The following is a 23500-nucleotide window of genomic DNA, read 5'->3' as shown; positions in this document are numbered from 1 at the left end:
TAAGAGACGAAGGTCGACATATATAGAGATAATATCAAGTGGTGGTATTTTTACCCGTGTCGACAAACGTCTCTTCAATTTCTGAGCAAAAATGGCTCTTCGATTTCTGAACGGACGCCCCTTCGATTTCTGCACAGGCGCCCCTTCGCTTTCTGAACGACACGTGGTAGTGCGGATGCGGCTCTGTCAGAGCTCTTTTGACAAAGTCGCACGCGTTTTCTGAAAAGCAGAGAAAGCGTCGCCGAAATTTACGCTTGTCGGCCAAAGTGTAGCTGCGATGATGACCTCCACGTGAACTTTTGACAAAGTTGAACGCGCCTTCTGAAAAGCCGAGAAAGCGTCGCCGAAATTACGCCGGAAATTCCGGCTTCTTGAATCGGTGGACGCGTCGCCTTGGCTTTTTATAGGGCTATCGATCTCCGCCAACAAACACACTCTGAAGATTTCCCATTCTTTGAAAATCGACTCCGTCCCTTTGAAATTTAACTCCATCCCTTCTCTTTGAACACTTAAAAAAAAAAAATGGCAAACCCATCGAACCTTAGCTTGGAATTGAGCCTTAGCAGTGACACGGGCGCGCCGCGTCAAGGTAACGTATGGCGCCCTTCTTTCTTATCTTCTAACGGTCTTCTTACAGGTGAAGACTCCGTGATGCAGGACGCCACAACAGCTACAATAGTAGCTAGGAACCTCCTCACACCAAAAGATAGCAGGCTGCTGTCAGGACGGTCCGATGAGTTGGCCGTTCAAGAGTCCCTCGCACTTAGTGTCCAGTGTGCGAGTTCTGTGTCCAACATGGGCCAACGCCTGCTTGCCCGCTCCCGTCAGGTGGAATCATTGATGGCAGAGGTGGAAAGTCTCAAGCAGGAAATCAAACTTCTTAAGTACGAGAATAGAAGTTTGCATGTGCTTGCCAACAACTATTCGACGGGCATGAAGAGGAAGCTTGATGAGCTGCAAGAATCCAATGGTCGTATGCAAAGTGACCGTCAAAGTGACCGTCAAAGGCTTGCGGCTTACTTCCAGAGGCATATTTTTCCTGGGTCATCCAGCGCTTGGCCAAGTATTGAGGCCTGGAATGCTCTAGCTCCGATGGCTTCCGCTCCGATGGCTTCCGCTCCGATGCCTCCCGCTTCTATGCCTCCCGCTTCTATGCCTTCTGCTCCTATGCCTTCCGCTCCGACGCCTCGTAGTGGGGCTTCACGTAAACAACCTTTGTGAAGCTCCATCTTTCTCCATGTTTAGTATCCTCTTTTTTTTTTTTTTTTTTTTATATGAACATGCTTTGTTTTTTTTTTTTTTTTTTTTTTAGTGCATTGGGTTGCCTCCCAAGTAGCGCTTTCTTTTACGTCTTGCAGCCGGACGAAGAACCCAATCACTCCAGGATATGTTCACGAATCGGATGAGAACTCCGAGTCATAAACTGGTACCTAGAACAAGAAACAAAATAACATAAGAATCTGGAATAAAAATAAAAACAAACGAAAATAAAACAATCCAAAGGATTAGCAAATTTTCTAATCCCCGGCAACGGCGCCAAAATTTGATGCGAGAATTATACGCGCATAAATTAAACCCTCTTTTCGTCAAATTGTAGTATATATGTAAGTAGGGATCGTTCTGGACCGGGGATTAGGAGGGATTGTTAATCACTTGGATTTGACTCAAAAACGTAAAAACAAAGTTAAAAATGTTCACAAAGACTCAAAGGACTCAAATCAAGTTCAAAAGACTCAAAACTGCCTAAAAACACTAACTAAGCAGTTTCTGACCTTAAATCCAATGTTGGACGAATTTAAGATTATGGCTTGATTCAAATGTAAAAACACAATATAAAACACTTAACTAGACTCAAGTAATGCAAAACTAAACACTTAAAACACTAAAACAAACCAAAAGACTCAAACATCACCCAAAACACTCAAAACTGCCTTAAAATCACTTTCTGGGCAGTTTTGAGCACTTTGGTGAATTTGGACGAAATTGGGAAATGATATGAATCAAAACACTTAAAAGCACAAACTAAAATGATTTCTAACTAAATTGGACATTAAAGTAAAGGGGGATTTATGTTTTGATTAAACTAAATGACAGATTGTAAATTAAAGCATAAGGAAAAGAAGTAAACACAAAATGAATGAATCAACAACTAATGAAATGAGATAACACAAATAGAGATGTAGCTAGAGATTCGATTTCACCATTGCTAAACCAAGTCCATGCTTGTTAAGTCAGATTATACTCATCCCTCTACTTATTTCTTGAGTTTGTTTCACTTAGATATGATCAGCCATATGATGTGTGGATTTGATCAAATGTCCCTAATCATGAACCTAATTGTGATGTGCAACTTTGGTTCCTAATCAAGAATATGTAATGCATAAGAAACTTTCACAAAACCAAAGGGAACACTCGACAGGATGTTTGCAAAACATTCCCTTCATTCATTCACATATCCACCAAGATTATGCATGATGTGTGCTTTAATCTTGGCTAAACAACCTGTGGTTAATTCAAATGATGATCAAGCACTAAAATCAACACACTAAGTCACAATTAAATTGGAGAATGAAACAAGAAATAGATAGATTAAATGAGAATTCTGAATTAACTACATGGCACTCTTGCAAGGTTACATCGAAAGAGAAAGTTCCTCATGGTACAAACAAAGAGAATCAAAGAAACACCTAAACATTCCAACAACTCAAACTTGAATTGTATGAACGTTTAGGCCCTCTTATCTTCCATTCCTCATTCTTACAAAACAAAGAGTATTGAAATTAAACCTTGAAATCAAAGAAACACCTAAACATTCCAACAACTCAAACTTGAATTGTATGAACGTTTAGGCACTCTTCTCTTCCTCTTCGTTGTAGCACAAGGTCTAGGGATAGTTTGATGGTGTGGATGGTTTGGGAAGTGGTGGAGGAATGGAAGGATGGTGTTTGGATTGTAAGGGAGAGCACGGCACAAGGGAAGTTTGATGTCTACATTCTGAAATGGATGAGTGAATGAAATGTAATGGATGGACTTTGTGAAGGGCACGGCCCCAAGGCAGTTTTGTTGTGAATGAATTGTCTTCAAAATGAGATGAATGAATGAGTATTTATAGGTGAAATGGGGAAGGTTGTGGCTGTGTAAATGGACTGAATGAGGAAGAAAACTTGCGGATGGGAAAGGGAGAGAGTAATGGAGCAACATGGAGTGTGTGTGATCCCCCAACAATCAGATTGGATCTAGGAGTTGTTTAACTCAAATGGCAGAGCATAAATGATGGAAATGATTTGTGTTTCTGAGATGGAAGACTCACGGCATGTGCAATGTTCTGCAAGGGATTAATGTATTCAAAGAAACACATGCTCTTGCTGCCACAAGTGAGTGGAACCTGCAAAGGTGACTTGGACCACCAGAAAATGCTTTGTAAAAATCTGGAGAGGAGAAGGGACACACGGCATGGACTTAGAATGATTGATTTTCTGGAATAATGGGTGAATAACAAAAGGGAAAGGTGCAAGCATGGGTTTTATTTAATTGAAATGCATGTGTATTTCTGCAAAGAGATTTGAAGAAGGGGAATGGAATGCATGTGAGTTCGGCAAAGTGTTTGAACATGCATGTGAATGCATGTTTTGGTGTAAATATTGCTGAATGGTTTAAGTAATGGGAGTTGGACAAAGCAAGGGAATACACGGCACAAGGTTGTGACATGCATGTGAATGCATGTTTTGATGTTTTAGAGGTGCATAATCTGATTTGGAACCAAATGGGAGTGCACGGGCAGGTTGTGGACATGCATGTGATTGCATGTTTTTGCCTTGTTTAGAACCACCCAAAGTGACTCCAATGCATCACTTTCTGTTTAGAACCATCCAATGTGGTCGAATTGCACCACATTTCATCATTTGCCTTCCGATTGATATTATTACACACTTGGCTGCACACTAACACAAAACAATGTAAAACGCAACTAGTTTACTCCAAAACAATCACAAAGATGCCAAATAAAGAAGATATAAATGCATGCAAAATGTGACTTAACACTAAGTGTGGGGGAATTTGATAGGAGCATTTTTATGCGACTTAATTGGCTTGTTCTCATGCATTTATGTTGTTTTTCCTTAGTTAGTTTAAGTGTTTAAAGTCATTTTCGTGCAATTTCAGGTTTTAGGGTCAAAGTATGCAAAAAGAAGCAATTTGGAGCATTCTAGAGCATTTTTGGGCCAAGATTGGATAGTGCAAGCATGGAGGCATGAGGATGGACGAATTTGAAGGCTTGAATTCAGTTAGGGAGCTGCAAGGGGGCCTAAAAAACCTTATTTCTAGAAGGCTTTATCTATTCACACATGGTGCCTAATTTCTAGCTTGTCTCCTAGCCGTCCTAGCTTGTCACTAGCCGTCCTAGCTTGTCTCCTAGCCGTCCTAGCTTGTCACTAGCCGTCCTAGCTTGTCTCCTAGCCGTCCTAGCTTGTCACTAGCCGTCTTAGCTTGTCACTAGCCGTCCTACCTTGTCTCCTAGCCGTCCTAGCTTGTCACTAGCCGTCCTAGCTTGTCACTAGCCGTCCTACCTTGTCTCCTAGCCGTCCTATCTTGTCTCCTACCTTGTCCAAGCTACACACATATATCCTTTAAGTGTTTCATGTATAGAATTTCTGGTACAAAAAACCTTTTGGTTTCAACTAAGTTCAAAAACCTTTCCTAGCCCTATAAATAAGGCTTTGCAGCAAGGCACTTGGGGGATCACTCATTCACCCAATTTTCGTCCATTCATCTAGCCACACCACTCTACACATCCTAAAATCCTAAAAACACAATTCCAGCCAAACACTACACCTTGCCGTGCCTATCCTTCATCCAATTCCATAATCCCTGATCCTAAAATACATCCCAACCATCCCATCCACCTTTGTGCCGTAGCAAGGAGAAAGAAGGAAAGACTCTTGGATGCTCAAGCTTCGTCGTTGGTGCATTCTAGGTGTAATTCGTTTTATGATTTCAATGTTTAATTTATTTTCCTTTCATTTTGCTATGAACATGAGTGGCTAAACCCCTATTGGTTAGGGGTGATTTCGAAGCCATAACTATGTGTGCAAGTTGATTTGATAAATTCCAGTTATGAGTTCTTGAATCGTGAATGCAATTGGCTTAACTGTGCGAGTAATAACGTATTTGTGTTTGTTAATTAGGGGTCGACACTTAATTGGCTTGCATGAATATGATGCTAGAATATAAGTTTGTTTCACATAATTGTCACACACTTATATTCACAAGTAGTGAAGGTTGCTAGTCACAATCGCGTTAAGTTCAAATCCTAGCATAAGTGTCATGATGTCATTGTCACAAGTGCTTTGTCAATGCTTATAGTTTTCATTGAACGTAATGATCTTTGATTGTATCTTTATTATGATGTCATGTAAGGAACTTTTGAAGAATGCTTTGGGTTGTCGTATGATGTCATCCAATTCAATAACACAAGGAAAACTTGAGAATTAACTAGTGATGTCACGGTTAATTTGGGGCATTGTCATTCATAATTCTATGAAGGAATAACTGGAAATCGAGTCATTTGCATACTTGTCATGTGTGGAGAAAGAACCCCTAACTAGTTCATCATCCATTAAAAACCCCAAAAACGTTTCAAAATCAGTTTTACTTTGCAATCTGTTTTCTCAACTTTAATTTCGTCCAAATCAAATCCCCCTTTACTTTGAAGTCTCAATTTAGTTAGAAATTGTTTTGGTTCATGTTTTTAAGTGTTTTGAGTCAAGTTTTCAACCAATTTCGTCCAAATTAGTGTAGGTGCTCAAAACTGCCCAGAAAGTGGTTTTTAGGCAGTTTTGAGTCTTCTAGTTGCTGTTTTGAGTTTTTGTTTTGTTTTAGTGTTTTAACTTTGGTTTTTCATTCTTTGAGTCCAAATTAGTGTTTTTAACTTTGTTTTGGAGTTCTTAGGTCAGTTTTCAAGAGTTTAGCAATCCCTCCTAATCCCCGGTTTTGAACGATCCCTACTTACATACTTTGCTACAATTGTCAGAAGAGGGTTTAATTTGTGTGCTTAATATATTTCGCATCAACAAGCATACAAACAACTCTTAATGTAGGCATGCGTTCAAAACAATTCTATAAGCTCATGACTTTTAAAGCCTAGTGAATGGTGAACCTAAAGACTTTTTGCAAAAGAAAGAGAAAGTTTGAGCTTTCCTCACCCTTGAAGCTCATCCTTGTTCACACAAGGGATTCACCCAAGTGGAGGGCTTTCAAGTCACCTCCTTGCTCCTTGGTTATTTTCATTCTTATTGGCTTTTTGCTGCTTGAATTTTTTCACCTTTGCTTTTAGAAGATGTGAGGAAATGATCTCCAGAAGCACCAAAGGCTTTGTGCCTCTTAAGTCTGCACATCAAAGATGTATTCGTGAAGAGAAGATGGATGACTTAGAAAGATTTTTGATGCTATAAAATTCCCTCTAAGTGGCGGGCCTCCTTGGAGAAAGTCCAGCTGGGGGAGTAGCACGATGGACCGACGTTTGCACATGAGCCAATCGCCCCAACAATCAACTCCAGCCCATATGGGCTTTAGTGCAGGAGGGGCCCCAAGCAACATGCCTGACACAAATCGGTGGCTCAAGAGCCTGAAGTGGGGGTGATGTAACGTTGACGTCAGGGCGGCGTTAGCCACGTTTCAGATTTTTTTGTGTCAGGCGCGTGCATAACACGTGCACGTGGGGGCGTGTCCCCGACAAGTTTTCAGACTCTGGGGCCTGTGGCGTAGATTCTAAAATGTTACCGTTGCCTGGGACACGTGGCTTCTTCGCGTCTGTTGGATTTCAACGGTTACTTTTTATGGACCGTTGGATTCCTAACGGTAAAAAAAAAAAAATTCAAACCTTCATTAATTTCAGCCATTGGATTTGAGATCAATGGACCACGTTATTGGCTTTTATAAATTAAAAAAAAAAAATAGTAAAAAAATCTAAAATATTACTATTGTGCCACGTGGCACAATCTGGAGGGTTGGATTTCAAAATTTTTTTAATCCAACGGCAGAAATTAATTATGTGAATAAAAAATTAATAAAAAATCCAAATTTTTTTTTTTTAAAATTTAAAAAAAAAAAAAATTTAACTTTTCTATAAATACCTTCTCATTATCTTCGACCTTACATCACAATTTCATATTTTCTCAAATACTTTCAACCACATTCCAATCTTTCTCTCAAACTTTCAATCCAATTGGTTTCCAACAAAATGACTAATGATGCAGGTACAAATTGGATGCTTACTAAAGATGTTACGTTGTGTTCTAGCTGGGTTGAAGTTACTCATGATCCGATTACGGGTAATGATATGCAGTTGCGAGAAATGTGGAGTCTTATTCATACCAATTATCTTGAGAAAATTGGTGGGAAAAGAACCAAAGAATCGATGTCTAGTCGTTGGAGAATATTCAGTCAATTGTTTAGTATGTGGAGAGACACCTTGGCACAAGCTAGTAGTAATCTTCGAAGTGGGGAAAATTTAGCAGATCAAGTAACAATATATTATTTATTTGTTTGTACTATACCCAAATTTACATTAGCTACTTTGATTATAATTAATTATTTTCCCGCATTGTGTAGACACTTTAGGCACAAGCTTGGTATAATGCCGAAACCAAAAACAAAAACAAATCATTCAACTGGTGGGAATGTTGGAATATTGTCAAAGATTGTCCTAAATTCAGAGTTATGCCTATTGGTCCAGAAGTTGTCGTGAACAGCACTCCTCTACACTCTACGCCCGATCATGCCTGGTATGTTCATGAAGATGATGCAGAAGAAGTGCTGGAAACGCCCCTTGAACAAGCATCGGGGTCGACCTGTTATCCAATTAGGCCTCAAGGTGAGAAGGCTTCAAAGAGAAAAGGGAATGCTTCCAAGAATGATTATGCAAAATATATGGAAGAATTTATTCGCCAAGATGAATTGACTTTGGCGCGGGAAATGGCTAAATTTGAGGCTGATAAGGCTAGATAGGATGCAAAAGCTGTAGCTGTTGAGAGATTATTTCAAGCTAATGAGAGAGAAAGAGAGCTATTTAGGCAAGAAAGGGAAAAGCTTAGAGAAGAAAGAAAGGCTCAACAAGATTGCGACATTATGAAGGAGCTTGTAAAGGCGATGTTTCCGAATTCTAAATATTTTTGAAATTCGGAGAAAGCGGACGTGGTGCGAAGGAGGCGTGCAAGAGAAGCGAGAGCAAGAGGAGATAGTCCTAGCACGACAAGAGGAGATGATCCTAGAACCACAAATTGGTTAGGTGATGATTTTCCATTCACGAGGAACTAAGCAATTTGTTTTTAATCGGAACCCATAATTTTCCAATCACTTTAGGTTGTAATTTCTTATTTATTGAGTAGAGTACTTTATGTTGTTTCTAATTTATTGAATTTAGTACTTTATTTAAACTAAGAGTATATTTATTTAATTTGGTAATTTATTTAAACTAGGAGAATCTTTATTCAAAATGACATAAACAAACCACATAAAATTACATAAATATACCAAATAAAAAAAAACTCACTAAATGAACTTAAAAAACACACCAAATAAAATTAAATAAACACACCAAATAAAAACAAACACACTAAATGAACTTAAGTATGTTGAGCATGTTTCAATTCCCACTGGTGCTCTATCAAGTCAATTTGCCAGGCGTTGTGCATATATGGGGCCTGATGTGCAGCATATTGTTGAATGAGCCTTTCATTGTAACGTCCATCCCCTTCTAATGGTTCATGTTGCACGAGTTCTTCGTTGGCGTCATGAGCACAATATATTTATGTTCTGGAATTGTTCATCGTGTCTGGCTCATATTCATCAACGACATCATAATCGTACTCATATTTCATAATCATGTTGTGAAGAATGATGCATGTCATCATGATGGATTGAAGCGACTCTAAATCAAACATTATGGCAGCACCCCTGACGCCCAACGAGCTTGAAGGATACCAAAACAACGCTCCACATCCTTCCTACACCCATCTTGACAACTTGCAAAGTGTTTCTCCTTTGCACTTCCCAGACGTGGCACTATTTTGACAAACGATGACCACCTTGGGTAAATGCCATCTGTTAGGTAGTATGGCCCGTGGTACTTATGTCCGTTGACCCAGTATGTGACTCTTGGTGCTTTTCCATGCAAGACATCGTTGAAAACTGGGGATTAGGCCAGGACATTGAGGTCATTTTGAGCTCTCTGAAAACCGAAAAAAACGTGCCAGATCCATATATCAAATGAAGCCACCGCCTCCAAAATGATACTTTTTGCTCATTTTCTGTCCCCATAAGCTCCTTGCCATGCACTTGGACAATTTTTCCAGGTCCAGTGGTGTTGTGAAAATTAACTTGACACACAAATTAAACCCTAATGTTGACAATTGTAGTATATATGTAAGTAGGGATCGTTTTAGACCGGGGATTAACTAGGGATGCTAATCAACACAAATAAGACTTAAAAACACTAAACTAGACTCTATAGACTCAATTCTAGACCTAACAAGTGATTTTGACGAAAATAAGACTTAACTTGACTCAAAAGACCAAAAGAAAATAGATTTTTACTCAACTAACAAGACTCAATGGAAAGGGGATTGTTTTTGACGAATTTAAAACTTAAAACAGAACTTTGCATAATACCGAATTTGGTGAATTAAAAAGGGTGAAAGGCTAGTTAGAGGGTCATTTTCCACACATGACATATGCATACAAACCAATTTCCAGTTATGATTCCTTTAGACTATGAATGACAACACCCTAAGTTAGCCATGATAGCACAAATTAACCATCAGATTTTCCTTAACTCATTGAATTGGATGGGATACGCATCACAACCAAATTATCCTTATCAAATTCCCTAACTATGAAAAGCATGATACTCATACCAAGGATTTACTTAACACAATCATGACTAGTGACTTCCACTACTTGTGAATATAAGTTCATAACGATTAGGTGAAACTCCCTTATACTCTAGTATCAAATTCATGCATGCAAATTAAGTGTCGACCCTCAATCAACATACAAAAACATGTTTTGATAACTCAGATAAGCAAATCACATTCAAGACTCAAGAAACAATAACTGGATGTAATCAATTCATATAAAACATATAATCATGGCTTCGAATTCACCTCCAACTATAAAGAAATTAGTTCCTCATGTTCATCATAATTGAAAACCAAATTAAAATAAACATTGAACTAAAACTAAGGATAGAAAGAACCCAAAAACACTCCACACTCCAATGGCAAGCTTGCGGCACTCCCTTGGATGGCAGGTTGCACGATACTCTTCTTTTCCTTCCTTCCTTGCTGCGACACTAGGGTGATTTGGATGCATGTGGTGTGAATTATGGTGTTTGATGGCTGAATGAATGAATGAATGAATGGATGGGTGGATGCCTAGGTGCGGCACAAACTTAAATATATATATGATGCATGGCAAACCTTAGGGAAATCAGATTAGGGTTTGGTAGAAATCAGGTGTGAAAATGACTAGGGTGCACCAAAATCTGAAGGGAAAAGGATTTCTCAATTCTCTAAGGAAAAGGATTGTAGGTTCTAGAGCTTTTAGAAAAGGGAGAGGCGCCACCTTTCTAGGGATTTTAGAAACAATGTGTTTTGTGGCAGAAATTGGGACTTCTAGAAGGGATAAAGGGGAAGGGTGCGGCACCCTTTTAGGAGCATATAAGACTTCTAGAAATCAGGTATTTAGGTCCCCTTGCAGCTAGAAATAAGGTAGAACAAGATTAGGTTAGGATAAGGTTTGGATAAGATAAGGTTGTTTGGATAATGTTCCATGTTTCTTGCTCTTTCCTTATCTTTTTTGTCTTGAACTTGTTTCTCCAGATTTGTAGCATGTTCCTAGCCTCTTTTGACTTCAAATTCGCCCATCCACCTTGCTCCATATGCAAGCTATCCATTCCATGCCCAAAACTGCTCCAAATAGCTCCAAAATGCACTTTCTTGCTTCCTTTGCCATTAAGACCCACAAACACATGAAAATAGCTTAAATCACTATAATAAGTTGAAACTAACTATGTAAATGCAAGAAAACAAGCTAACTAAGTCGCATAAATATGCTTCTATCAAGTGCATATAGTCGATGCTTCCAATCATCCCAGGAAAACCTTGCATCTCGGCCTTCTTCAGAAGCCTTTGCAACTCCATCTTAGTAGGTCTCCAGAGGTACTCTGCAGTGTAGAGAGATTCGATTGCAAAGAAAAACCTCATTGGGGACTTAAGAATGATTGATTTCCCCTTCTCATTATCTTATCCACTTGGTCTGCAGATACTCTATATGCAAGCATCCGTAGTAATTTTTTGTTCAGGAAGGAGACCCGTACCACCAAAAAAATCATTCTTTTGCACAAAGTAAGAATCATGGTTGCAAACAACAATCATGATTTTGTTGAACAAATGTTGTTCCATTCTAAAACAACATCTAAAGTACGTATCAGGGAATGCACTATTACAGACAAAATAATTGTCCAAAAGATCCTTACCTCGTGGTTGCCTACTTTTATCAATGTTTGTGGAACGACTGGGCCTGCAGATCTGAGCCACAGCTTGGATGACTCAACGAGAATGTGAGGTTCTTTGGCTTCTTGCTTCGTCATCTCTCATTCTACGCTCCTCATCCTCATCCTCTTCTATCTCATTTTGGGTCACCTAGAGACTGAACATTTATTCCCCTTGCTTAAACAATTCTTTCTCTTACTCCTCGATTTCCCACAACATCCTTGAAGAAGAAGACATTGTAAGAATGAAGCAAAAACTATGAATAATGATAGAGATTTTGATTTTGGTGTATGATTTCTTAGGATGGATGGTGAGTTATATGAAGGAAAAAGAAGGGATTAGGTTGTAGATAATGCCACATGGCATGCCATCATTCGTTAAAAATCTAATTGAAATCTATCCTCAAAGATTGTAAACAGATTGTGACACATGGCACGACGTGATTGGTTAAAAATTTTATCGGAAATCTATCCTCAATGATTCTAAAAAGGTAACGCCACGTGGCATGATGGCATTGGATAAATATCTTATCGAAATCTATCACCAAAAATTGTCTTCTCGGATAATAACACGTGGCTCAACGAGAACGATTAAAAATCTTATCTAAAATTACAAATAAAATTATTTTTTAAAATAAAAAATACTAATATTTTATTGCCTATTGCCATGGCTATTTAGTGCAGGGGTGAAGATGCAAAAGACAGTTACTGTTCATTAAAGACAATTACATTAGAGGCTATTCAATAGTGACTTGCCCTAAGAGGCCTTTGCAATACTGGAGTTGCTCTTATTGGAAAGAGAGAGTGAAATGTTTCTCTTTTTGTCCAAAGAAAACCCTGTTGAGCTTTTGCCTATAACTTCCTTTTTGTACTCACTCAAAAGTGAGTGGCAATTATGCAAACTTACTCACCATGGCCGGCTTCTCTTAGTTCCTTTGGCTGATTCCCATTTTGTTTTAGTTGTCATACAACTTAAACATAATAGGCCTTAGGACCAAAACCGTTTTGGGCCTCGAAGCCCAAAACTAACTTAAAGGCCCAATTTGAACCTTTCGTAATTAATTAAATAAATAAATAATCTTGACCATTCTCAATTAAACTATTTAATTACTTATCCTTCTCATTTATATATCTTCACGTTCATCCTTACTCGGTCTGCGATCCATTAGGTTCTGTTTAGCAAGGCAGTGGGCGATTGTTACTCTTAACGATCGATTGTGAATTGAAACAACATTTCAATTCTCCCTTTGATGAAGATTAGTGTTTTGCTAATCTTAGTGCTTCCACAAACCATAAGTGACACCTAGCAATATGTCATAGCTACCCAAGCTAAGTAGAAGTGGTTGGAGAACCTATCCAGTTACAACTACAATGTAATATGGTTAATTTCTAACACAATACTCTTGATCACATTGTTTAAGTGATAGTTTGTTTCATGTTTACTATCCAACATGATACTTCTTTATATGATTTAATTGAATATGATTTAGAACATTCCTCTTAAGTCATATTCATATGCTTTGGCCAAAGACTCTTGAATCATATTTCAAAGTATTCTCCTTTCATCATGGAAGGTTAGAGATTCCTTGTTATCCATTCACATGCCTACATGACTACGTAGCTTGACCCCAACAATTTCGTGGACATTTTCAATTGCCTTTGACATAGTCAAAGATCAAGGACCTAACATCAGACAATTATGATGCCTCAAGTCAGATGACTACTTTGCATATTGCAACTCATGAGATCTGATATGACATGTATGTTTGAACTCCCTTTTGATCGTTGTTCAGTTTAATCAATTACCATTTCGAGTACATATGTGTTTGTCATAGTGTCCAACACTAAATGTCTTGAGACTTGTCATACTTAGGCTTGAAAATTGGCAACACTTGAGGAGGCGTGTTGAGAATGAATCTCATATTGATGGGAGAATGTCCTTGCATGGGTTTATGAGGTTGAGTTATTCTCCATATTACCAATTGGTTTATGGTAGAACCTTAACTTCTTTAAATTACCTGCTCCCTTGCCTATGACGACTGCTGTTTTTCACAAATTAACCTCATTTTCTTCTCTTTCTCTTCCCTCTTTCCAGGTGCAAAACCCATTCGATACTACAGCTTTACTAAGATTAGGGGTTGAATGAAAGATAAAGAAGCTCGGGTGAGGAGATGAGTGACCGCTTATGTAGCTATGTGGTTGTTGATGAGTGATCCGTTAATATATTGTCATATGGCGTTTTTCTCATGAAGGAAACATCCCATTATTATGAGATTCTTTTTTGTAACTATACCTAGCGGGATATCATGCTATCTCTTATTGAAATATTCTTATAGGGGAAGCACATTGCCAAGTGATCATGCCAGGTAGCTAGACTTTCTATTTTAGAACCCAGGCAATTTCGCTCTCGGTAAGAAAAAGGCAGATGGTAACCGTTCCTGGTTTAACTTTCACCTCTTGTAAGGCATAACTATTTGGGTTCCATCCAGATGTGTCTGAGCTACTGCTTTCGCTGTTGTCCCGTCAGATCCTTGCAAAAGCACCATATAAGCCTTAGTTCTTCCAAATGTATGGCAGTAGTGGATGGCATACAGGTAGCTCATCTTGTGACACACAATGACTCTTTTCTTATTAGCGACAGAAAGGTTCTTCATTCCGAGGGATATTGTGTAATTCTACATAGTGGCAGCTCATTTTTCCACCTCTGTGGAGATTGCTAATTAATATTTCTTCCGAGCTTAGAAGTGGCGTATTCAATCATCGACTCTAAAGAGGTGGTACACTGTTTTTCTTCTCCTTTAAAGCCCTGAGTTTGGTATTCCTAGACGGTTTCTTTAATTATAACCTCTTCCACAGACCTCGGTTTCACTGAATATTGATTGAAAATTTCCGGCAGTTCGAGAGATGAGAAGGGGATTGATTCTGCAGTTTTGTGGGACAAGAAAGTTGCTCTTGTTGAATTTGTAGCTAAGTGATGTTTCATTGTTTTCCTAGGATGCATGTCCTTCTCCACAAAGAAAATTACTCTATTCAGGACCCCAATTTTAGGGTAATGTCTAAAGGGTGGGTCATTTTGGACAACATCTTGGCTCAAGAAATCCACGTCTCTTTGTATATTCTAAAGGGTGGGTCATTTTGGGCAGCATCTTGGCTTAGAAAAGACTAGTCTTCATTGCCAACACTAGTGAAGTCTGCAGATTTATGAACATAAATGGAGAAAAAGAGTAAGTTTTAAGATGATGATTGATTTTTACAAAGGAATTGTTATAATTAGCAAATTGACAAAAATAGTCACAATTCCCTAATTCTTCTTACGTATTTTTTTATTTTATGTTTCATTCAATGAGGATTGCAGGATAACTATTTTGGAGTATCAATACTAACCCATAATAGTTTGTGACGGTTCATTTGATTAGTACATACATTTCAAAATAATTGTACTATCTACATATACTTTCTTCATATTAAGAGAACCAAAGAGTATTAATTCAATTCAGTTTTGTATCCAATTTCTTTCCCACTCACTAATTTTTCTCTATCCAGCAATGACTTCCTCCTACACACATGCATAACATGTTTCAAGACCAGTGTTTATGGATACTACTCCAATTTCATTCAATTATTCCTATTCCTTTAAAATACCCTTCAAAAGAATCAAATCATTTTTTTCTGTTCTTTTTTCTTTCATACAAGTAAAATGATGGGATAAGCTCTATGAGTAAGAGATTGTATATACAAACCAGGTTGGACAAGTTGACTAAGAGCTTTTGGCATTGGTGTGTCTGGAAAAATGGAGTTCTAGTAGTAAAGTTGAGGTGGGAGTGAAGTAGTAGCATGGTTTGCTACCACCACCAGTGTTAGCTGCAAATAGTTAAAATGCTCATTAGTTCGAGCTAAAGGAAATCAGATACACACGCACCCAAACACATATATGATTAAAAAACAATCATTGTGAAATTCAATTTTACGGTGTTTACTTACATTGAGAAAAGCAAAGATTTTGAAAAGAAGGAACCCCATTAAAAAGGATGAAACAAGAAACTCAGGCTCCTATGGTAAACAACAGTAGATTGGTTCGATTTTTATAAAGGAAGTCAGAACTAAAGTGCCAAATTTGTTGGGATGAGGTGTAAAACATGCAGCCCTATGCACATGCCTTGTGTGAAGGTCCTCATCTGCTTCTAGATTAATTGTCTGTCACCATTGAAAAAAAAAAAAAAATTATCTGTCACCAGTGGGTGAAACAGAATATGCAGAGAATGCAGTGGCCTATAAATAATTTTTTTTTCTTATTTGTTTCTTTGCGCGGAAAAAAATGGAGAATTTAATTCAACATTAACCTAGTGGCTAGTGAACATTATTCTAAAAAATTTTGCCTAGGCGCTAAGCAGCTGGTCACTGCCACGATAATCTCTAAGCGTTTAAAAATTAATAAAGGACAACTAGACTTGCTTAGGCGTCCACTGATGTGATAGAAACTAACACACAAATTAAACCCTATTAAGATAGCTGTAGTATATGAAAGTAGGGATCGTTCTAGGTCGGGGATTAACTAGGGATGCTAATCTAGGCAAATGTGACTCAAAAACATAAAACTAGACTTAGAAGCACTCAACTAGACACTAAAAACTCAAAACACACTAAACAAACTCTAAACAACACAATACTAGCAAACAGACTCAAAACACTAAATTGGACAGATTTGAACACGTTTCTAACTAATCTAACACACTTAATTAAAGGGGGGATTGATTTCGAAGAAATTAATTAAACTAAACAGATTGCATAAACTAAGCAGGTTAGACACGAAATTGGGTGTTTTAAGGGTGAAAGCCTAGCTAGAGGGTCATTCTCCACACATGAACCACATGCAACACAAATAGATTTCCAGTTATTATTTCTTTAAACCATAAATGAAAATGCCCCAAGTTAACCGTGAGAAGCACAAATTAACCTTCAGATTTTCCTAAATTCATTGAATTGGAATCAACGATGCAACCAAATTATTCTTATCAAGTTCCCTACATGAACTGCATAATAGAGATACATATCAAAGATCATTAAGTTCTATGAAAATCATGAGCATTGACAAGACATTCGTAACTATGAACAGCATGATACTCCTGCCAGGAATTTACTTAACCCGATCATGATTAGCAACCTCCACTACTCATGAATATAAGTTTATAACGATTAGGTGAAATTTCCTTATATTCTAACATCAAATTCATGCATGCAAACTAAGTAGGTCTCCTTAATCAACATACAAAAATAAGTTATCAATTAAACATATAAGTAAATCGCATTCATGTTCTATGAAATAATAACTGGAGGAAATCAATTCATATCACATATATGTTCATGGGTTTGAATTCACCTCTAACTAAAAAGAAATTAGTTCCACATAATTGCAAAAATTAACAACGAAATCAACATAATTGTAAGACTAAAACAAGGATAGGAGACACCCCAGAGACGCTCTAGCACTCCTAAAAGCTTGGGCATAGGCACGGAACAAAGGCTTCTCCCTTCCTTCCTTCTCCTTGTTGCGGCACACCTTTGAAACTCTCTAAAAATCTCTCAATTGCTCTCTTCTGTGTGTTTTTCTTTTTTGCGGCAGAATGATGGGGGTATTTATAGGGTAGGGATGTGGCACATTGTCATGATTGGAGAGGGATTGATATGATACAAATTCATGTAGAAAAAGGATTACACAACACACTCCAACAAGGATGCAACCTGCGGCAGATTCTAGAGCTTCTAGAAGGGTTGTTGCGGCACCTTTTTAGGAGAAATGATAGGCCTTCTAGAACCAGGTTTTTATGTGTTCTAAACTGAAATAACTCCCCTTGGCAGCTGGAATTAAGGTGAAATAGGATTAGGATAGGGTGAGATAAGGTAAGATTAGTGTGGATAATGTTGGATAAGATAAGGTTAGATAAGGTTCCATGTTTCTTGCTGTTTTCTTATCTTCTTTGTCTTGAATTTGTTTCTCCAGATTTGTAGCATGTTCCTAGCCTCTTTTGAATTCAAATTCGTCCATCCACCTTGCTTCATTCATAAGCTATCCATTCCAAACCAAAAACTGCTCCAAAATGCACTTTCTTGCCACTTCTGCCATTTGAACTTACAAACAGACGAAAATAAACTAAATCACTATAATAAATGGAAATTAAGTAAGAAAATGCAAGGAAACAGACTAATAAAGTCGCATAAATATGCTCCTATCAAATTCCCCCACACTTAGTTTTTGCTAGTCCTCGAGCAAAAGAAAACAAACAAAACATAACCTAAACCTTCCAACAATTGTCTCAGGGATTTCCAATGAAACATGACGTGTTAAAAAACATCACTACTCCCACAGATTTTAGCTATCCTTACCCTCGAACTCATACTTCATCGCAGTAATCACTTACTAGCTCGCATTTAATCAATTAAAACAACATTTTGAATGTAGTAACATGCCTTAGAGAATCCTTCAATTCCTCATCGGATATACTCTCTATTTTCACAAAGATTTTCTGACTACACTTCCTACACTAGGTATATGTGAGAAGATTGATGTAAACATGTAGACTTGTAAACATGTAGACTAGCACTCACATATGTTATAACAAAAAAAGCACTTTCTGGAATTATTAACATGTATATGATCTCATGAATGGAATGCCACTACTTAGACGCGAGAATCAGGAATACCATATGCTCGTACCAATTTTAAACTCCACATATTGAAACACATAACAATCAAGATAGAAGTCTAAAGGTTGTAATGGGGCTAAGGTATTGGCTAAAAAGGAAAGGTAAGGATAAACAAAAGTTCTTAAAGAGATAGTAAGCAAAGTAATGAAATAAACACTTAGAATTCACTTTTGAATGCATAAATCAACTTTAAACACCCATGGGAGATTCACACAACACTTAGGGCTAGATTCAAACTTTTGGACCCATTCTTTAACAACCAATACTTGTGAGTTCATTCTCACTTATTTTCAACTCTTTTTCTTTCTTTTCTTCAACTTTTTCTTTTTTTTTTCTTTTTCACGTTTTTTTCTTTCTTTGGCACACAAACATACAACCTTTTAAATCTCCAACGAAAAACCTTCCCCCACACTTGTTTTTCTGCAAATTGTAGATTAGGAGGAATTCTCTCTAAGTCATGCTTCACTATCCTTTAAGAACAAGGGTATGGATAATCCTATTCTAGGCTAGGTAAGGATAATATGGCTTAAAATAGGCTAACTAAGGCTCAACGGGGTTAAACCTACAATACATATGCAAAGGGTAAGGCTTTTTGGCTCTGGCATAACTAAACAACTTCATCTTGTTATATGTTATGCACTCAATTTTATGCTTTGATTGAAACAGACATGAGTTCTAGTATTTGGATCTATAGTGATGAAACGCATTCTAAGTAGCAACTCTTTTTGAGTTTTTTCAAACCAGTTTTCGAATTTTTTTTTTCAAAATTTTCATATTTCCTTTTCAAAACACATTAAAACACTTCAAAACACACTAAAAACGCTTAAAAACAGTGGAAACAACATTAGAAGTGATAGGTGATAAAATCTGATGCCCCCACACTTAAACCAAACATTGTCCTCAATGTTGCAAACATAGACTCACACACAAGCAATCAAACACACAACTAACAAACATGACAATTATGGCAAAGTAAAAAACAATAAAGAGTAGGGTAAAAAAAAGCAAATCTGATTGTAGGAGTCGGAGATTCCTAGTTCTCTTTATTTGAACACATGGGTTGCCTCCTAAGAAGCGCTTGCTTTAACGTCTTTCAACCTGACGATACCTCCATTCAAGCTCCATTAGTGCCCACCACGGAATGGAGGGGTATCTCCTCCACGACATGCTCCCCAAAATACTCATGCATTGGCTCTATGAACGGAAGGGGATAATGATCCTTCCTGATTGTGGCCTTGAGCTTCCTAAAGTCAATGTAAATTCTCCCACCACCTTGGATTTGATTGGGTATCTACACCAAAGAAGGTAGTTGAAATAGGAATTGGAATTGGAATAGGTGGCGCACCAATGTATTGCAATGAAGACTCAAAAGTGGCAACATTGTCCACAAAATCACTATGGATGCTCTCGGCCAGATTGGGTGTTTTGAGGGTAGTGGTGTGTTCTTTGTGCTCCACTCCAATTCCCTATTCGATGGTGGTTCGAAATACATCCTTCTTGATAGGTGTTGAACGTTCATGCCCTATATTTTTATTCACATCAATGGCAAGAACGAACACCATTATGATTCTTAACAGATTTAGAAACATTGAATTTAATAATACCACCACCAAACTCCATTGTTAACGATCCCTTGGCCACATCAATCTTGGTTTGGGCTGTTTTCGTGAATGGTCTTCCAAGTAGGATCGGCAATGGTGGAGAATGGGCCGAATCTTTCATTTCAAGCGCATAGAAATCAACTGGAAAGATTAAATGATTAACTTGCACCAAAACATCTTCCAAAACTCTTTTTGGATATGCATTAGAACGATCGGCTAATTGAATTATAACACCATCGTTTTTAAGCTCTTCTAGGTTCATAGATGCATAAATAGAGTAGGGCATTACATTAATGGAAACACCTAAATCTAACATAGCTTGTTCAAACTTTGTATTACCAATTACACAAGGGATTGTGAAACTACCTGGATCTTTGCATTTAGGAGGCAATTTCCTTTGTAACATTGCAGAAACATTTCACTTACATGTACCACCTCTTTCTCTCGAATTCGCTTCTTTGTTGTACAAAGCTTCTTCAAAAACTTAGCATACTTCGGAATTTGCTTTATTGCATCAAGGAGCGGGATATTTACTTGCCTTTCCTAAATGTCTTTAGAATGTCTTTTTCATTTTCTTCATTCCTAGATTGCATAAACCTGTGAGGGAAAGGCACATTTGGTGGAATAACGTTAGAAGGAATTGAATTTGAACCTACTTTAGTTAAGTTAGATGGAATAGGGTGCTTAGGGGGTTGCGGCAAGGGGTGTGCTTCCCTTGCCATGACTTTGGCATCCTCCTCTTCCTCGAGCAGCAGCTTTTCATCCTCCTTTTGACTTGATTTGGACGTTTGTGGGTTGGTTCCAACCTCCTTGCCACTTCTCAACGTGATGGCATTGGCGGTTTCAAATCCTCCCATTGGATTCACTATGGTTGAATTAGGCAGTTTGCCTTGTTCTCTAAATTGTCCCATGAATTCTGCCATTTGCCCCATTTGTTTCTTCAATTCGCCCATCTGTTTAGATTGATTTTGTAAACCCTGCATCAAAGAAGTTAGTATTGGAAGAATTTTATCGTAATCCAAGGACGAACCTAAATTTGGTCGGGATTGGTGTGGGGGAGGCCTGCATAGGTCTTGAATAAAACTCCTCAGATGGCTGTCAATATCCTTCTTGTTGAACTTGTTGAGGTTCCCTCCACATAAAATTTGAATAATCTCTCCAATCTGAATTGTAAGTGTTGGAAAACAGGTTGTTACTTGATTGATTATGGCCTTAATAACCCCAGGCACCTCCATTCTCAGTTAATTGAGGATGTTGATAAGTTTGATATCCTTGCCTATAGGACACACCAAATGTAGGGACACTTTGCATTGTGGTCCTTTCGATATACTATGACAACTGAGAAGTAAGATTCGCAATTTGAGCTTGACCACTAGCAATTGCCATGTCTTGTTTCTCTAGTACCTAAAAAAAAAAAAAAAAAAAAAAGAAAACTAAATCAAATATCAAAAGTAAAAAAAACAAAAAAAACAAAGGGATTAGCAATTTTACTAATCCCCGGTAACGGCGCCAAAATTTGATGTGATAGAAACTCACACACAAATTAAACCATATTAAGATAGTTGTAGTATATGAAAGTAGGGATCGTTCTAGGTCGGGGATTAACTAGGGATGCTAATCTACACAAATGTGACTCAAAAACATAAAACTAGACTTAGAAGCACTCAACTAGACACTAAAAACTCAAAACACACTAAAAAGACTCTAAACAACACAATACTAGCAAACAGACTCAAAACACTAAATTGGACATATTTGAACACGTTTCTAACTAATCTAACACACTTAATTAAAGGGGGGGATTGATTTCAAAGAAATTAATTAAACTAAACAGATTGCATAAACTAAGCAGGTTAGACACGAAATTGGGTGTTTTAAGGGTGAAAGCCTAGCTAGAGGGTCATTCTCCACACATGAACCACATGCAACACAAATCGATTTCCAGTTATTATTTCTTTAAACCATAAATGACAATGCCCCAAGTTAACCGTGAGAAACACAAATTAACCTTCAGATTTTCCTAAATTCAATTAATTGGACTCAGCGACGCAACCAAATTATTCTTATCAAGTTCCCTATATGAACTGCATAATAGAGATACATATCAAAGATCATTAAGTTCTATGAAAATCATAAGCATTGACAAGGTATTCGTAACTATGAACATCATAATACTCCTGCCAGGAATTTACTTAACGTGATCGTGAATAGCAACCTCCATAACTCATGAATATAAGTTCATAACGATTAGGTGAAATTCCCTTATATTCTAGCATCAAATTCATGCATGCAAACTAAGTAGGTCTCCTTAATCAATATACAAGAATAAGTTATCAATTAAACAGATAAGTAAATCGCATTCATGTTCTATGAAACAATAACTGGAGGAAATCAATTCATATCACATATATGTTCATGGCTTTGAATTCACCTCTAACTAAAAAGAAATTAGTTCCACATAATTGCAGAAATTAACAACGAAATCAACATAATTGTAAAACTAAAACAAGGATAGAAGACACCCCAAAGACGCTCCAGCACTCCCAAAAGCTTGGGCACGGGCACGGCACAAAGGCTTCTCCCTTCCTTCCTTCTCCTTGTTGCAGTACACCTTTGTAACTCTCTAAAAATCTCTCAATTGCTCTCTTCTGTATGTTCTTCTTTTTTACGGCAGAATGATGAGGTATTTATAGGGCAGGGATGTGGCACATTGTCATGATTGGAGAGGGATTGATATGATACAAATTCATGTAGAAAAAGGATTAGAGGAGGGAAAAAGAGTGGGAATCTGACTCTTCTCACAAGTTGCGTGTTAGGATTTACTTTTCCCATGCCGCGTTTTTTTCCAGGAGGTGATCTGCTCCATGAAATACACACTTGCTCAGTGTTCCCTAAATGCAGTTCGTGTGATGGTGAGGTTCTCAAACTTGAGCAGGTTCTTTGATCTTGGCTTAACCATAAATGAGTTTTGGTACTTTTTTGAGATCGACCACAAGGAAAATGTGGGCAGCTGAGATCTCGCCATAGGCTGCTCGATGCTTCTAGCAAAGGTGATCATGAGTGGGTGAGAGATACCTTGGAGGTGAGCGGAGAGTGGGAGTTTGACTCTTCTCTTGAGCTGCATGTCCCGACTACCTTTATCAATGGTAAGTGACTTGCTTCATTCTTGTCCTACTTGAATTTTGCTTAAGATGTTCCATGACTTCAATTTATTGATCATCTTTCTTACTTTGCGTAGATTCGGAGTTTGGCTCAACTCCAAGGATTTCAGCAGATATAAAGAAAGTGCACGTCGCCTTGGATATTCCTGCTGAGTACTGTGAATGGCGTTGGCTGCTCAGCCCTCTTCGTCAGGAGAAATGTGGCCTGCCTCCGGAGGAAGAGATAAAACTGATAAAGGATGAGGCGTTAGCTCGTCCGATCACTGCTGTAAAGCCTACTACCAATGATGGTAGTAAGAAGAGGTATTCCTCTCCTACTTGTGAGCCTTCTGTTGAGAAGAACCTAAGGAATTCTTCTGCTACTCATGGGAGCTCATCTACTGCCGAGAAGCTTGTCATTGATTAAACTTCCCCTAAGGGGGCGAAGAAAACCGTTGAGCCTAAGCCTTTGAAACTTGTTGCTCCAAAGGTGACTGTTTTCATCGCTA

The 23500-nt window shown here is 37.9% G+C and overlaps 2 pseudogenes; one reads left to right on the top strand and one right to left on the bottom strand.

The window, feature by feature from the left end:
• The first annotated feature begins 7414 nt into the window (after window positions 1–7414).
• Window positions 7415–8313, top strand: LOC148697045 (uncharacterized; annotated as a pseudogene).
• A 5614-nt stretch (window positions 8314–13927) lies between these two features.
• LOC137724982 (BURP domain-containing protein 3 pseudogene) lies at window positions 13928–19375 on the bottom strand (annotated as a pseudogene).
• Between the last annotated feature and the right edge of the window lie 4125 nt (window positions 19376–23500).

This window comes from Pyrus communis, chromosome 5 (genome assembly GCF_041283825.1).
Source record: "Pyrus communis isolate YQ-2024b chromosome 5, ASM4128382v1, whole genome shotgun sequence".
In the NCBI taxonomy this organism is placed as follows: Eukaryota; Viridiplantae; Streptophyta; class Magnoliopsida; order Rosales; family Rosaceae; genus Pyrus; species Pyrus communis.
The sequence above is the reverse complement of the archived record's forward strand: the minus strand, read 5'-3'. Positions and strand labels throughout refer to the sequence as shown.